This window comes from Bos taurus, chromosome 24, assembly GCF_002263795.3.
Source record: "Bos taurus isolate L1 Dominette 01449 registration number 42190680 breed Hereford chromosome 24, ARS-UCD2.0, whole genome shotgun sequence".
NCBI lineage: Eukaryota > Metazoa > Chordata > Mammalia > Artiodactyla > Bovidae > Bos > Bos taurus.
In genome coordinates, this window is record NC_037351.1 from 29639839 (window position 1) to 29657260 (window position 17422).

Sequence of the window (17422 nt, forward strand, 5' to 3'; positions counted from 1 at the left end):
CAACTCATCTTAAATCTAAAGAATGGTGTGCTCGCTTCAGCAGCACATATACTAAAATTGGAACGATACAGAGAAGATTAGCATGGCCCCTGCGCAAGGATGACACGCAAATTCGTGAAGCGTTCCATATTTTTAATCCCTATCAAGCTACCAACAGTATTCTTCACAGAGCTAGAACAAATAATTTCACAATTTGTATGGAAATACAAAAAACCTCGAACAGCCAAAGCGATCTTGAGAAAGAAGAATGGAACTGGAGGAATCAACCTACCTGACTTCAGGCTCTACTACAAAGCCACAGTTATCAAGACAGTATGGTACTGGCACAAAGACAGAAATATTGATCAATGGAACAAAATAGAAAGCCCAGAGATGAATCCACGCACATATGGACACCTTATCTTTGACAAAGGAGGCAAGAATATACAATGGATTAAAGACAATCTCTTTAACAAGTGGTGCTGGGAAATCTGGTCAACCACTTGTAAAAGAATGAAACTAGACCACTTTCTAACACCATACACAAAAATAAACTCAAAATGGATTAAAGATCTCAACGTAAGACCAGAAACTATAAAATTCCTAGAGGAGAACATAGGCAAAACACTCTCCAACATACATCACAGCAGGATCCTCTATGACCCACCTCCCAGAATATTGGAAATAAAAGCAAAAATAAACAAATGGGACCTAATTAAACTTAAAAGCTTCTGCACATCAAAGGAAACTATTAGCAAGGTGAAAAGACAGCCTTCAGAATGGGAGAAAATAATAGCAAATGAAGCAACCGACAAACAACTAATCTCAAAAATATACAAGCAACTCCTACAGCTCAACTCCAAAAAAATAAACGACCCAATCAAAAAATGGGCCAAAGAACTAAATAGACATTTCTCCAAAGAAGACATACAGATGGCTAACAAACACATGAAAAGATGTTCAACATCACTCATTATCAGAGAAATGCAAATCAAAACCACTATGAGGTACCATTTCACACCAGTCAGAATGGCTGCGATCCAAAAGTCTACAAATAATAAATGCTGGAGAGGGTGTGGAGAAAAGGGAACCCTCCTACACTGTTGGTGGGAATGCAAACTAGTACAGCCACTATGGAGAACAGTGTGGAGATTCCTTAAAAAACTGGAAATAGAACTGCCATACAACCCAGCAATCCCACTGCTGGGCATACACACTGAGGAAACTAGAAGGGAAAGAGACACGTGTACCCCAATGTTCATCGCAGCACTGTTTATAACAGCCAGGACATGGAAGCAACCTAGATGTCCATCAGCAGATGAATGGATAAGAAAGCTGTGGTACATATACACAATGGAGTATTACTCAGCCATTAAAAAGAATACATTTGAATCAGTTCTAATGAGGTGGATGAAACTGGAGCCTATTATACAGAGTGAAGTAAGCCAGAAAGAAAAACACCAATACAGTATACTAATGCATATATATGGAATTTAGAAAGATGGTAACAATAACCCTGTGTACGAGACAGCAAAAGAGACACTGATGTATAGAACAGTCTTATGGACTCTGTGGGAGAGGGAGAGGGTGGGAAGATTTGGGAGAATGGCATTGAAACATGTAAAATATCATGTAAGAAACGAGTTGCCAGTCCAGGTTCGATGCATGATACTGGATGCTTGGGGCTAGTGCACTGGGACGACCCAGAGGGATGGCATGGGGAGGGAGGAGGGAGGAGGGTTCAGGATGGGGAACACATGTATACCTGTGGCGGATTCATTTTGATATTTGGCAAAACTAATACAATTATGTAAAGTTTAAAAATAAAATAAAATTAGGAAAAAAAAAAAAAAAGAATGGCATATCCTAGAACTAGAGATTTTTTTTTTTTAATTTTCCATCTTTCTTAGGGTGAATTCATTTATCTTGAAGAAATGTATTTTCATGGTAATGCCAATGAAATAATACCCAAGAGCAGATTTGAAAATGGCAGGTTGTAATTTATTGTGGCCGTGGAGCCATGGAATGGCCACAATCTCCAAAAATGCCTGTTATCAAATGGTCAGAAAAGTCTTGAGTAGACACCCCTCTGAGTCATCATCTTCAGGCTACTAAAACACCATACTTCACTCATGCCACAAATTGAAATAAGAATGTAAAATTGATCTCCTGAAGAAAATCTTAATTTAATAGATTTCCAGCTTAGTTTTAAGAAGAAAATGTCATACTCTTTTAGCCAAGAGTGATTTGACAGTGTATTAGGCCTGACCCATTGTACAGGAAATACATTTTTGAGTTCTTTAACGATTGATGGCTGTTCACATGATACAAAGCTAGTTTTGAATTACTGTGCTTTCACCACTGAGAAGAATGCAAAATACCATTTTTCTTAAAAAAATATATATATATTATTCCTGATACAAGTAGGAATTCTTCTGAGGTCAATTGGTGTTTGTTTTAGAGCAAAATTGATATTACTCAAATCCTGGGTTCTAGCAAATTATTAATTAGTTGATAATTAATAGAGATTAATTGTAGAACTCTTACAGATTAATTACTTCTGGACTCTTTTTAATAAATTAAACCTTGTAAAAGATATGTTGTATATCCATTGCCTCTTTCTAACATATCCCCAATTACAGATAGAGCTGAAAGAAACCTGATAAAAATCACATAACACTGTCCCATCTTCACTCAATTTAAGTTGTATTATAACTTTAGACATTTAGAAGCAGACTTTTGGAAGTTCCTTGGAAGCAGGAGCCTAATGTCTAGAGTTAGAAAGCAGGTACTGACACATCCTCAGTAAATAGTGTGTGGGAAACTGTCTACATATAGCCGTACACACTGTGCTGCTGCTGCTGCTGCTGCTGCTGCTAAGTCACTTCAGTCGTGTCCGACTCTGTGCGACCCCACAGACGGCAGCTCACCAGGCTCCCCCGTCCCTGGGATTCTCCAGGCAAGAACACTGGAGTGGGTTGCCATTTCCTTCTCCAATGCATGAAAGTGAAAAGTGAAAGTGAAGTCGCTCAGTCGTGTCCGACTCTTCGAGACCCCATGGACTGCAGCCTACCAGGCTCCTCCGCCCATGGGAGTTTCCAGGCAAGAGGACTGGAGTGGGGTGCCATCACTTAAATAACACCGTAGTGTTTATTTTATATTTAAAGAGAAAAATTAGGTTGACTCTCTAGTGAGCATGTAAGCATCTTCTCTAGCCCTATAATATAGTAGCTGATTTTGGCTCAAAGACTGAAACTCAGCTTTCCTAGACAGCCACTTCTGTGATCACTTTTGTGTAAAACATCCTTAGTTCCAAAAACTAAACAATACTATTTGGCATGGGGAAAACCTGATCCAAGCATATTTTTCTTTTTAAACATAAAATTTTGAAACATCTTAATTCTTTAGGTACTAACTAGAGTCAAGGGACCCTTTATTCTAATTTCTAGCTCTAATATCATAAACCTGTCTGAAAAACCAAGTTTTTTTGAGCAGACAGCACACAGATACTCAGACACACATTATTTGATGTTTCAATTAACACCATTTCAAAGTTCAATACTCAGCCTTTCCATAAAAATTTTAAAAAACTCAAAGTTCTCAGCAATATCTTTGTTGTTGTTGTTTAGTCACTCAGTTGTATCTGACTCTTTTGCGACCCTTTGGACTGTAGCTCGCCAGGCTCCTCTGTCCATGGGGATTCTCCAGGCAAGAATACTGGAGTACGTTGCTGTTTCCTATTCCAGAATCTTTGATATGACAGTAAAACTCTTACAAGCCTTAGAGATATGTACTTATGCTCTTTCTTTTTTTTTTTTTTTTTAGTAGAAATCAATAATTCTGTTTTCAGTGGGGATCATAGATACATGGTGCATTTGTAAACTATTAGCACTGTTCTAAAAAGGAAATAAACTCACAGCTGCTTCCAAGGCGGTGTATTATTAGATCTTAATATTTAACTTAGTTTTCTCACCAAAATCGATTTGCTGTTGCTGTTGTTATGACTGCTTCCAGGTGGTTGTCTGCCTTAAAGAAATACACAATTAAATTAGTTCAGGAATGTTCTATGCCTAAATTATATTTTCCACTTTCATTTTTATTTTGAAGTGCATCATTTCATTTGGCCTCTGAAAACAATCACGAGGCCTCTCCTTGCCATGTGTCTCATTTCTCAAAATACCAGCCAACAGGAAAAGGAACAAGAGAACTGGATCTTCCTGATGGAGGTGGCTCCTGCACACAGATTACCAAGCTGAAGCTTCACTGTGTTTTATTGAAAACAATGCATCTCTTGCCTTCACAGAATGCTCCCCAGTTTTCATATTGAAAACTCTTTCTTTTGCCAGAAACAGTGTACTGTGAAGCAAATGGGACAGGTTTTATCATAGGAGCAATTTAGCATTATGCTTCTTACACTGACTTTTGATAGCTCTTTGTTTAGACTTGGGGTGAACATTTCAAAACTCAGTATTGCCTCAAATATTTCAAATTTCTAAGTCTCATTCTATAATCCTTTACCCTAGATTTTTTTTAAAACCTAAAATCTCTAAAACCAATCAACTGAGAATCCTTGAATGCTTTCCATTTGATAAGTTTTCTGCTTCCGTGTGTAAAACTGGGTGTCCTTTGGTAAAACAGTTTTCTAACCCTCAATGTACCCTGTGGCTGCTCTTCTTGAGAAGGAAAAAAAAATCTTATTACAATGAGCTTCCCTGGTGGTTTTCCTGGTGGCTCAGAAAGTAAAATCTGCTTGCAATGTGGGAGACCCTGGTTCTATCCCTGAATCGGGAAGACCTCCTGGAAAAAGGAATGGCAACTCACTCCAGTATTCTTGCCTACAGAATTCCATGGACAGAGGAGCCTGGTGGGCTATAGTCCATGGTGTCACAAAGAGTTGGACATGGCCGAGCAACTAACACACTTTAACTTTCCAATGAGCTATGATTACAACAGTTCTGTGATTGAGTGCTCTGTGGCTTCTAAAACTTCTTAATTTGATTTTTTTTTCCTAGGTTATACTCAAAAATCACACTTTGGATTTACCCCATACACCATCTTTACCAGGACTGGCCTGGTTCAGAGTCTGAATAAGCAATAGCCGAAAAGATGTGGCCTCAGGGATCCCAAGATGACTACCTTGCCATCACTAAAATATTCTTTTTTCTGACAATTTGCTGCTCAATTTCTTTGTGACTATCTGAAATATTTTAGCAGAGGATGAATTTTTTTCTTTTTGTACTGTGAAAAGGGAAGTCACTCAGTCGTGTCTGACTCTTTGTGACCCCATGGACTGTAGCCTACCAGGCTTCTCCGTTCATGGGATTCTCCAGGAAAGAATACTGGAGTGGGTTGTCATTTCCTGTGGGAAATAGATGGGGAAACAGTGGAAACAGTGTCAGACTTTATTTTTTGGGGCTCCAAAATCACTGCAGATGGTGATTGCAGCCATGAAATTTAAAGATGCTTACTCCTTGGAAGGAAAGTTATGATCAACCTAGATAGCATATTTAAAAGCAGAGACATTACTTTGCCAACAAGGGTCCGTATAGTCAAGGCTATGGTTTTTCCTGTGGTTGTGTATAGATGTGAGAGTTGGATGGTGAAGAAAGCTGAGCACTGAAGAACTGATGCTTTTGAACTGTGGTGTTGGAGAAGACTCTTGAGAGTCCCTTGGACTGCAAGGAGATCTAACCAGTCCATCCTAAAGGAGACCAGTCCGGGGTGTTCATTGGAAGGACTGATGCTGAGGCTGAAACTCCAATACTTTGGCTACCTCATGCGAAGAGTTGACTCATTGGAAAAGACCCTGATGCTGGGAGGTATTGGGGGCAGGAGGAGGAGGGGACGACAGAGGATGAGATGGCCGGATGGCATCGCCGACTCAATGAACATGGGTTTGGGTAGACTCCGGGAGTTGGTGATGGACAGGGAGGCCTGGCGTGCTGCAATTCATGGGGTTGCAAAGAGTCAGACATGACTGAGAGACTGAACTGAACTGAAATGTGAAAAACTAAGTTAGACATTTAAAAACTCTCACAAAGAATTGCAAATACTGTAAACATTGGATTCCTTCTCGTGTGGAGATTTTGATGGGAGATAAGATATGCAGGCATAGCATACCTATTGCTAAGGTGAAAAACTGGCATTTGGTGAATGAAAAGGGCTTCTCTGGTGGCTCAGTGATAAAGAACCCACCTGCCAAGGCAGGAGACTTAAGAGACACGGGTTTGATCCCTGGGTCAGGAAGATCCCCTGGAGAAGGAAAGGGGAACCCACTCCAGTATTCTTGCCTGGTAAATCCCATGGACAGAGGAGCCTAACAGGTAACAGTTTGCGTGGTCACAAAGAGTTGAAGACAACTGAGTACACACCTTTATCTTTTTTTTAAGGGAGACTGAGGATAAAACTCATAGTCTGCTGCCTACCTTTGCTCATGATCAATCCTTGAGATTTTAATTCTCCTAAAAAGAACGATAATTGTCATCAGATCAGATCAGATCAGTCGCTCAGTCCTGTCCGACTCTTTGCAACCCCATGAATCGCAGCACGCCAGGCCTCCCTGTCCATCACCAACTCCGGGAGTTCACTCAGACTCACGTCCATTGAGTCAGTGATGCCATCCAGCCATCTCATCCTCTGTCGTCCCCTTCTCCTCCTGCCCCCAATCCCTCCCAGCATCAGAGGCTTTTCCAATGAGTCAACTCTTCGCATGAGGTGGCCAAAGTACTGGAGTTTCAGCTTTAGCATCATTCCTTCCAAAGAAATCCCAGGGCTGATCTCCTTCAGAAGGGACTGGTTGGATCTCCTTGCAGTCCAAGGGACTCTCAAGAGTCTTCTCCAGCACCACAGTTCAAAAGCATCAATTCTTCGGCGCTCAGCTTTCTTCACAGTCCAACTCTCACATCCATACATGACCACAGGAAAAACCATAGCCTTGACTAGATGAAACTTTGTTGGCAAAGTAATGTCTCTGCTTTTGAATATGCTATCTAGGTTGGTTATAACTTTCCTTCCAAGGAGTAAGCGTCTTTTAATTTCATGGCTGCAGTCACCATCTGCAGTGATTTTGGAGCCCAGAAAAATAAAGTCTGACACTGTTTCCACTGTTTCCTCATCTATTTCCCATTAAGTGGTGGGACCACATGCCATTATCTTCGTTTTCTGAATGTTGAGCTTTAAGCCAACTTTTTCACTCTCCACTTTCACTTTCATCAAGAGGCTTTTGAGTTCCTCTTCACTTTCTGCCATAAGGGTGGTGTCATCTGCATATCTGAGGTTATTGATATTTCTCCTGGCAATCTTGATTCCAGCTTGTGCTTCTTCCAGTCCAGCATTTCTCATGATGTATTCTGCATATAAGTTAAATAAGCAGGGTGACAATATACAGCCTTGACGAACTCCTTTTTCTATTTGGAACCAGTCTGTTGTTCCATGTCCAGTTCTAACTGTTGCTTCCTGACCTGCATACAAATTTCTCAAGAGGCAGGTCAGGTGGTCTGGTATTCCCATCTCTTTCAGAATTTTCCACAGTTTATTGTGATCCACACAGTTGAAGGCTTTGGCATAGTCAATAAAGCAGAAATAGATGTTTTTCTGGAACTCTCTTGCTTTTTTGATGATCCAGCGGATGTTGGCAATTTGATCTCTGGTTCCTCTGCCTTTTCTAAAACCAGCTTGAACATCAGGAAGTTCACGGTTCACATATTGCTGAAGCCTGGCTTGGAGAATTTTGAGCATTACTTTACTAGCGTGTGAGATGAGTGCAGTTGTGCAGTAGTTTGAGCATTCTTTGCTTTCTAATACTACAAGAAAATCTCTTTTTCCTCTCTTTGGTAGCTAATTTTTGGGCACAGGTAGAAATATTTTGGAGAAAGGATAGGCTACCCACTCCAGTATTCTTGGGCTTCCTTGGTGGCTCAGATGGTAAATAATCTACCCGCAATGTGGGAGATCTGGGTTCAATCCCTGGGTCAGGAAGATCCCCTGGAGAAGGAATGACAACCCACTCCAGTATTCTTGCCTGGAGAATTCCATGGACAGAGGAGCCTGGTGGGCTACAGTCCATGGAGTCACAGAGCTGGACACGACTGAGCACAGCACAGGAATATTTTAACATTGGAGTGTCTATGTCCTAACTTAGAATCCTGCTTACCTCTTTTCCGTGATTTTCTTAGTACCACTTCTAGTAGTGGAATGCTTAAGTACTTTAAATGCCAAAGGTAACAATTGCTTTACATAGGGTCTAATAGAACTGTACTACCAAAGAGCTATAATTTATAACTCTTAAGATATTAATTACTATTGGCTGTTGTTAATGATTTACACAATATATTAGGCTAATTAATATTTATTGATCAACAGTATTCAGTTAAAAATATATGTATCCATCTCATGTTCCTAGCATATGCCTTCTTAATTTTGAGTCTAAAACTCAGAAATGACATTGACAGAACATGAACCTTTAAAATTAATATTTCATTTTTTAATTTAAAATAATCAATTTTGAAATATTAAGGAAAGTTAATTTTTTATTCATGGGTTTAATATTTTTGTGAAAGAATTTATATTCTTAAACATCTAGTTTGGAACTAAGTGCTAAATATCAGCATAGATTAGGAAGCAGCAAACCATGGCCTCTTGCTATTCAGCCACTGCCTGTTTTTATAAGTACTGTTTTATTGAAACAGTCACATCCATTCATTAATGCATTGTCCATGGCTGTGTTCCTACAAAAGAGTTGAGTCATTGTCACAGAGACCATATGGTCCTCAAAGATGAAGATATTTGTGGTCTGACCCTTTACAGAAAAAGTTTGCCAACTTCCATGGCTGCAGTCACCATCTGCAGTGATTTTGGAGCCCAGAAAAATAAAGTCTGACACTGTTTCCACTATTTCCCCATCTATTTCCCATGAAGTGATGGGACCGGGTGCCATGATCTTCGTTTTCTGAATGTTGAGCTTTAAGCCAACTTTTTCACTCTCCACTTTCACTTTCATCAAGAGGCTCTTTAGCTCCTCTTCACTTTCTGCAATAAGGGTGGTGTCATCTGCATATCTGAGGTTATTGAGATTTCTCCTGGCAATCTTGATTCCAGCTTGTGCTTCTTCCAGTCCAGCGTTTCTCATGATGTACTCTGCATATAAGTTAAATAAACAGGGTGACAGTATGCAGCCTTGATGAACTCCTTTTCCTATTTGGAACCAGTCTGTTGTTCCATGTCCAGTTCTTACTGTTGCTTCCTGACCTGCATACAAATTTCTCAAGAGGCAGGTCAGGTGGTCTGGTATTCCCATCTCTTTCAGAATTTTCCACAGTTTATTGTGATCCACACAGTCGAAGGCTTTGGCATAGTCAATAAAGCAGAAATAGATGTTTTTCTGGAACTCTCTTGCTTTTTTGATGATCCAGCAATTGTTGGCAATTTGATCTCTGGTTCCTCTGCCTTTTCTAAAACCAGCTTGAACATCTGGAAGTTCACAGTTCACATATTGCTGAAGCCTGGCTTGGAGAATTTTGAGCATTGCTTTAATAGTGTGTGAGATGAGTGCAATTGTGTGGTAGTTTGAGCATTCTTTGGCATTGCCCATTCTTTGGGATTCAAATGAAAACTGACCTTTTCCAGTCTTTTGGCCACTGCTAAGTTTTCCAAATTTTCTGGCATATTGAGTGCAGCACTTTCACAACATCATCTTTCAGGATTTGGAATAGCTCAACTGGAATTCCATCACCTCCACTAGTTTTGTTCGTAGTGATGCTTTCTAAGGCCCACTTGACTTCACATTCCAGGATGTCTGGCTCTAGGTCAGTGATCACACCATCGTGATTATCTGGGTCATGAAGATCTTTTTTGTATAGTTCTTCTGTGTATTCTTGCCACCTCTTCTTAATATCTTCTGCTTCTGTTAGGTCCATACCATTCCTGTCCTTTATCGAGCCCATCTTTGCATGAAATGTCCGCTTGGTATCTCTGATTTTCTTGAAGAGATCCCTAGTCTTTCCCATTCTGTTGTTTTCCTCTATTTCTTTGCATTGATCACTGAAGAAGGCTTTCTTATCTCTTCTTGCTATTCTTTGGAACTCTGCATTCAGATGCTTATATTTTTCCTTTTCTCCTTTGCTTTTCACTTCTCTTCTTTTCATAGCTATTTGTAAGGCCTCCCCAGACAGCCGTTTTGCTTTTTTGCATTTCTTTTCCATGGGGATGGTCTTGATCTCTGTCTCCTGTACAATGTCACGAACCTCATTCCATAGTTCATCAGGCACTCTACCTATCAGATTTAGGCCCTTAAATCTATTTCTCACTTCCACTGTATAATCATAAGGGATTTGATTTAGGTCATACCTGAATGGTCTAGTGGTTTTCCCTACTTTCTTCAATTTAATTCTGAATCTACCTGCCAATGTAGGAGACACAGGTTCAATCCCTGGTCTGGGAAGATCGTACATGCCTCAGGGAAACTGAGCCTGTGCTCTAGAGCCCAGGAGCTGCAGCTACTGAACCCTGCACACTCTAGAGCCACTGCTCCACAGCAAGAGAGACCTGCGCACCGAAACTAAAGAGTAGCCCCCACTGACCACAATGAGAGAAAAGCCCTCAAAGCAATGAAGATCCAGCACGGCCAAAAATAAGTAAATAGATAAAAATAAACATTTTTTTAAATTAAAAGTTAATTGCATTTATAAAAATAAGGGATCCATCATTCATTCCAATGATTGAAATTCCAATTCCAGCCCTTTTAATCTAATAATAACAATAATGTGACAATAAATTATTTTGAATCTTTGCTTAGTTTATAAGCATTCTTTTTTATCTTTTTGGTCTCCAAAATATTCCTAAGCAGAATTCCTTAAAAGTAAATTCAATAGTACCATTACATGGAAACCAAATTTTGCTATTATTTCTTCATGAAGGGAAAACATGCTATTTATGTATTTGTATTATCTTAGACATTATGTTGGCATTCAGAATTCTCTTTATAAATACATAAGAGCAGCTGTGAGGGGACTTTTGTGCTTTGGGAATTATAAATACATTCAATAAAACAGAAAGAAAAACAAAGAAATTGCCCATATACCTTAATTTGTAATACGTTTGCTTTCCCAATACCAGAAGCTCATTCACAGTATTCATGTGTGTGTGTGTGTGTGTGTGTATGTGTGTGTGTGTACATATGTGTGGATTAGTCGCTCAGTTGTGTCCAGCTCTTAGTGATCCCATGGACTGTAGCCCGCCAGGCTCCTCTGTCCATAGGGATTCTCCAGACAAGAATACTGCAGACAAGAATACCTCTGTGCCCTCTTCCAGGGGATCTTCCCAACCCAGGGATCGAACCCAGGTCTCTTGCATCTCCTTCACTGGCAGGTGGGTTCTTTACCACTAGTGCCACCTGGGAAGCCCAAAAAACAAAGTACACAATCCTAAATTCTAGCCTCAAAACCCCAAGAATAAAGCAGCAGTGATAAGAGAAGTGATCTTGCCAAGAACAGGGGTAGGGAGGGGGAGTTGGTGAGACCCCAATCCCCTGCAGTCTATTTGTGTCCCCTCCCCATGATTGTGTACACCAGTGTGATTTTGAACATGAATTCTGTCCTGTGTGATTGGATAAAGATTTACTGGGGAAACGATTATTGATAGCAAAGCAAGTGACATGCGACTCTATGTGTATATCCACAGGAGCCAGGGTCTCAAGGTTAAATGTACTGTGATGCTTTACCGCCCATGCAGCAGAAGGAAAGCTCTTCCCTAAATTTTCAGTTCCTGAGTCTTTTTGTTTATTTTGAGAGTAGAGTAAATGTGATATGCTTTTGATTTATGTCATTGAACTAATGCCAAATTGAACATCATTATTGTGACAACTTACGTGTAGATGCTATTTCATACTGTCATTTTTTTATATTAAAAAATACTTGTATCTCATCCTGATGTCATGTGTGGGTAAAGGAAACTCAGTTCAGTTCAGTCACTCAGTCGTGTCTGACTCTTTGTGACCCCATGAACTGCAGCACACCAGGCCTCCCTGTCTACCACCAACTCCCAGAGTCCACCCAAACCCATGTCCATTGAGTTGGTGATGCCATCCAGCCATCTCATCCTCTGTCATCCCCTTCTCCTCCTGCCCTCAATCTTTCCCTGCATCAGGGTCTTTTCCAATGAGTCAGCTCTTTTCATCAGGTGGCCAAAGTATTTCAGTTTCAGCTTCAACATCAGTCCTTCCAATGAACACCCAGGACTGGTCTCCTTTAGGATGGACTGGTTGGATCTCCTTGCAGTCCAAGGGACTCTCAGGAGTCTTATCCAACACCACAGTTCAAAAGTGTCAATTCTTCAGCGCTCAGCTTTCTTTATAGTCCAACTCTCACATCCATACATGACCACTGGAAAAACCATAGCCTTGACTAGATGGACCTTTGTTGACAAAGTAATGTCTCTGCTTTTTAATATGCTGTCTAGGTTGGTCATAACTTTCCTTCCAAGGAGTAAGCGTCTTTTAATTTCATGGCTGCAATCACCATCTGCAGTGATTTTGGAGCCCAGAAAAATAAAGTCAGCCACTGTTTCCACTGTTTCCCCATCTATTTGCCATGAAGTGATGGGACCGGATGCCCTAATCATAGTTTTCTGAATGTTGAGCTTTAAGCCAACTTTTTCACTCTCCTCTTTCACTTTCATCAAGAGGCTCTTTAGTTCTTCTTCACTTTCTGCCATAAGGGTGGTATCATCTGCATATCTGAGCTTATTGATATTTCTCCAGGCAATCTTGATTCCAGGTTGTGCTTCTTCCAGCCCAGCGTTTCTCATGATGTACTCTGGGTATAAGTTAAATAAGCAGGGAACAGTTATGTATATCTAATTAAAAGTAAAACCAGAAAGTCCTCTTCTCATCAGATTGTGATTCATCGCAATTTATTGCAGTGGCCTACAAAACGTATCTGACACCCAAAGTGGGTCTTATTTTAATACTCTTTTCTCTGTACAACAAAGTGATTTTCAGTAACAATCAGGAAATAATTGATTTCAAAGACATTTCTCATATGAACCTCAAGTTTTACTTACTGAAATAAAGTAACACACTTCACAGTTTGCATTTATTCTTTCACTGTTTTACATTTAAGCATGAATGGTGTTGGAAAGGGGGAAATTTCTCCCTCTACTTCCCTTGAGTTCTTGTGTCTGGACTTACACCAAGACTGACATAAGACAGATTAACAGGAGAAAAAGAAACATTTTAATTCGTGTACATGGAGGTCTCATAGACCTGGCACTTAAGAAGGGACCCAAGCAGCCAGTTTTTATACTTTTTAGACAAAGAAACAATGCATTTGTGAGGCATGGACAAATGCATTACGCTTTGGGTGGTTAGTTAGTGAAGAATCTAGAAAGTCTGGGTTGGGGTAGTAAAATAAATAAGTAACAGCATTTGTTTATATAGGCTTCTTGCTCCAAATTTCCTGTCTCTGGGGAGTAAGGGTGCCCTTTTATCTCCAGATGCAGGGGAAGAGGGTACTTTTCACACCAGAGATCTATTTCCTGCTTTCAAGGAATCAGAGAGGAAGGTCAGAGTGTCCCTTTTGCATTGGCCATTTCTTGAATAACTTGATTTATTTTTTATTTACTTATTTATTTATTTTAATATTTGTTTTATTTATTTACTTATTTATGGTTGTGCTGGGTCTTTGTTGATGCACAAGGGCTTTCTCTAGCTGCAGTGAGTAAGGGCTACTCTTTAGTTTCAATGCACGGACTTCTCACTGCGGTGGCTTCTCTTGTGGGGGAGCATGGGCTCTAGGTGAGCAGGCTTCAGTAGTTGTGGCTCATGGAATTAGTTGCTCTGTGGCATGTGGGATCTTAGTTCCCCAGTCAGAGATCAAATCAATGTCCCCTGCACTGGCAGGATTCTTAACTACTGGATGACTAGGGAAGTCCCTTGACTAACTTTAATTCAAAATAGTCAATCTATTATTACATTTTGGAGAGGCCCGCCCTGAGCCCCAACAGTGGTCATGTAGAATGATGGAACAGAAATAACTCTAGTTCTGCTTCTTCTTTATACGCTTCCCTGGGCCAGCATGTTGATTTCAAACCTACTGTCTAAATGCAGAAATCTATAAAGTACCCCAGGAAATAGTGGAGGACAGAGCACCCTGGCGTGCTGCAGCCCATCAGGTGGCAAAGAGCCAGACACGACATAGTGACTGAACAACAATGACAAAAAAACACCACAAGCTTGGAGCCAGGATGCTGAACTGAATGCAAGGAGGTAATCCTTATGTATAGTGGATGGAAGCAGTGGTTCAATAAATCAACTCTGTGCAGAATGCAGTGTTCACTAAAGGATGGGTAATAAAACCATCAGGAGTAGCACAGTAATTATTGAGTCATCCAACAAAAGATTTTTTCAGAGAGCTTTTAGCACTAGCATTATTAGGAATTGTTGCCATCTGTGATAAGAAAAAGAAGAGGGAGGGTAGGCCAACTTTTGATCGGTTGTATTGTTGTTTTTAAATCTTGCTTGCGTGCATGTGCTCAGTCATGTCTGACTCTGCAACTGCATGGACTGTAGCCTGCCAAGCTCCTCTGTCCATGGGATTCTCCAGGAAGGACCACTGGAATGGGTTGCCATGCCCTCTTCCAGGGGATTCTCCCAACCCAGCGATTGAACCTGAGTCTCGTGTGTCCCCCACAATGGCAGGCGGGTTCTTGACCACTGAGCCACCTGGGTTTTTTAATCTACTACAGACAATTCACCTCACTCTTGCCAGCAGGTGGGTGAACTGATTTCACCGCTCTATCCTTGGAAAGCCACTGGCCATCCTATGTACCCATTCTGGAGCCTGGACCACTTTCCTGAAAGCCAGAGCACTGGACAGCCATCACTGACAGTGGAAATTTTTCATGAGTGGCCATGTCGTCACTCTGGCTTTCATATCTCATCTCTTTATTTACCATTGTCTTCCTAAAGATGCGGGCTTCCCCCATAGCTCAGTTGGTAAAGAATCTGCCTGCAGTGTAGGAGACCCAGTTTCAGTTCGTGGGTTGGGAAGATCCCTTGGAGAAGGAAATGGCAACCCACTTCAGTATTCTTGCCTGGAGAATCCTATGGACGGAGGAGCCTGGCAGGCTACAGTCCATGGGGTCACAAGAGCTGAACACCACTTAGCGACTAAACCACTACCAGCACCACCACCATCTTCCTAAAATGGAATTGCCTGGCTTGTGGAGAAGTAACCTCCCAATTGGATCATTATTGAGTGAAAGGAAAGAAGCAATTTTCATGCAGTAAGCCAGGGGATGAGGGAAACCTGGAATGAGGGTGAAAGGTTCTGTCATGAGTTACTGCTCTAAAACAGAAATGGTTCAGGACTTCCCTGGTGGCCCAGTGGCTAAGACTCTGCCTTCCCAATGCAGGGGGCTGGGTTAAAAAAAGAAACAGAAATGAAATGGCTGGAACTGAGGTCTCATGAAGAAATATGCTGTTCTTCTCTCCAGGAATGACTAGATAAAGACGTTTAAAAGTCTGACAATTTAAAGGAGATGGAAACAGCACTGTATGGGAAAGTGACTAAGGTTTATTGAGCATCTACTCTGTGTACCAGCACTCCCCTCACTTTATCTCCTTTAATCCCTCTACATCATTTCTATTCTATAACATGAATGTTTTGAAGGTTAGAAGAGAGAGTGTATCCACTGAGCTAGGGTGAACAGTAGAGGAAAATGAACTTTTGTTAAGGATTCATTATGTGCTGAGCACTGAGCTATCGCTTTAAATATATGTTTGCAAAGAGCCTTGCAAAATACATATTATTATTCTCAGAATACGTAGAGTAAAACTTGGCTCAGAGTTTATGATATTCAAACTGAGTTCATCCTGCATTAATATAAAATAAGCTAGGAAGATTCAAACCCAAGACTATCTATATGCCCCTCATAAAACCTGCCTAATTTACTACAATATGCTTTTTCCTGTGGAAGTAAGCACTGGCTCAAGGCACTAAAAATAAATCAGGCCAGACCTAATGAAAGTCAAGTTCAGAGTCTGAAATAAATTTAATAAATCCTGTGTCCTGATTATAAGAATTGGTGTCTACGGGAAAATTTGATGTATGCTGGCTGGAGACAAATGCTTTTTCTAAAGCAGCCCCGTAAATGGAGTGGAACAAGGCAGGCATGTTTAGAAGAGAAAGAATGATGTTGACAAAATTACAAGAACCCATGCAGTTATTACACCCATGCTTTAGATTGGTGCCCCTGAAAACAAGCTCAGACTGCAGGATTCCAGTTATCTTGGAGGATTCAAGATACAGGTTGTTGGAAAAGAGTGTTGTTGTTTAGTTTCTAAGTTGTGTCTGACTCTTTTGCAACCTCATGGACTGTAGCCCACAGGCTCCTCTGTCCATGGTATTTCCCAAGCAAGAATACTGGAGTGGGTTGTCACTTCCTTCTCCATGGGATCTTCCCGACCCAGGGATTGAACCCAAATCTCCTGCACTGGCAGGTAGACTCTTAGCCACTGAACCAGCAGGGAAACCCACTGGAAAGGGGTCTCAGCCTATATTTGTAGGAGAAAGGCAAGTGGTGTAGAGAAAATGAGGCAACACTTGAAGAGGCCGTTCTGATGGTCTCTCTGGCTGGCAGCTGGTGGTTGATGAGGTGTATGGAAAAGATGGGTAAATTCGTGTTTCCTGTTGCACCTCCTTCCCTGTACAGTGGGCCCATTCATCCAAGGCAATATCATGGGTGATTTCATGATCACACACCAGCATTCTGTGAACTCTCAGAATGCTGCGCCGGATGAGGTGCTGTGGAGAGAAAAGAGGGGCCTACACTGGAATACGTGTCAGTCCAGATAAATACGAATTTCTACCCTCCAAGGTGTCAAAGACTCCATGTAATCTACTTACCACCAAGTGTGGTAAGTGCTATCTCCAAAATCTGGAGGGGAGTAAAGGTATAACACTTATCTTTGGACCCCAGGCAACTGGACCTCTAAAAATTTCACTGTATCACCTGCCTCTTATCTCCTAACCTAAGGTTTATCTTCTTTTTAAAAATTTTTTTATCAGAGTTTAGTTGCTTTACAATGTTGTGTTAGTTTCTGCTGTACAGAAAAATGAATCAGTTATGTGTGTGTGTGTGTGTGTAGGATTTGTTTTTTGGATTTCCTTCCCATTTAGGTCGCCACAGAGTCCTGAGTAGAGTTCCTTGTGCTCTATGTAGATTCTCATTAGTTGTCTATTTTATTATACATTATCAATAGTGTATGGGTTTCCCAGGTGGCTCAGGAGTTAAAGAATCTGCCTGCAATGCAGGAGCCACAGGAGATGTGGGTTTGATCCTTGGATCAGAAAAATTCTCTGGAGGAGGGCATGGCAATCCACTCCAGAGTTCTTGCCTGGTGAGTCCCATGGACAGAGAAGCCTGGTGTGCTACGGTCCATAGGGTT

General features: G+C 41.0%; 1 non-coding gene across 1 annotated transcript; it reads left to right on the forward strand.

The window, feature by feature from the left end:
• Positions 1-27: 27 nt before the first annotated feature.
• Positions 28-134, forward strand: LOC112444229 (U6 spliceosomal RNA). Its single transcript, XR_003032483.1, has one exon. It is a non-coding gene; the product is annotated as a U6 spliceosomal RNA (small nuclear RNA).
• The last annotated feature ends 17288 nt before the right edge of the window (positions 135-17422 follow it).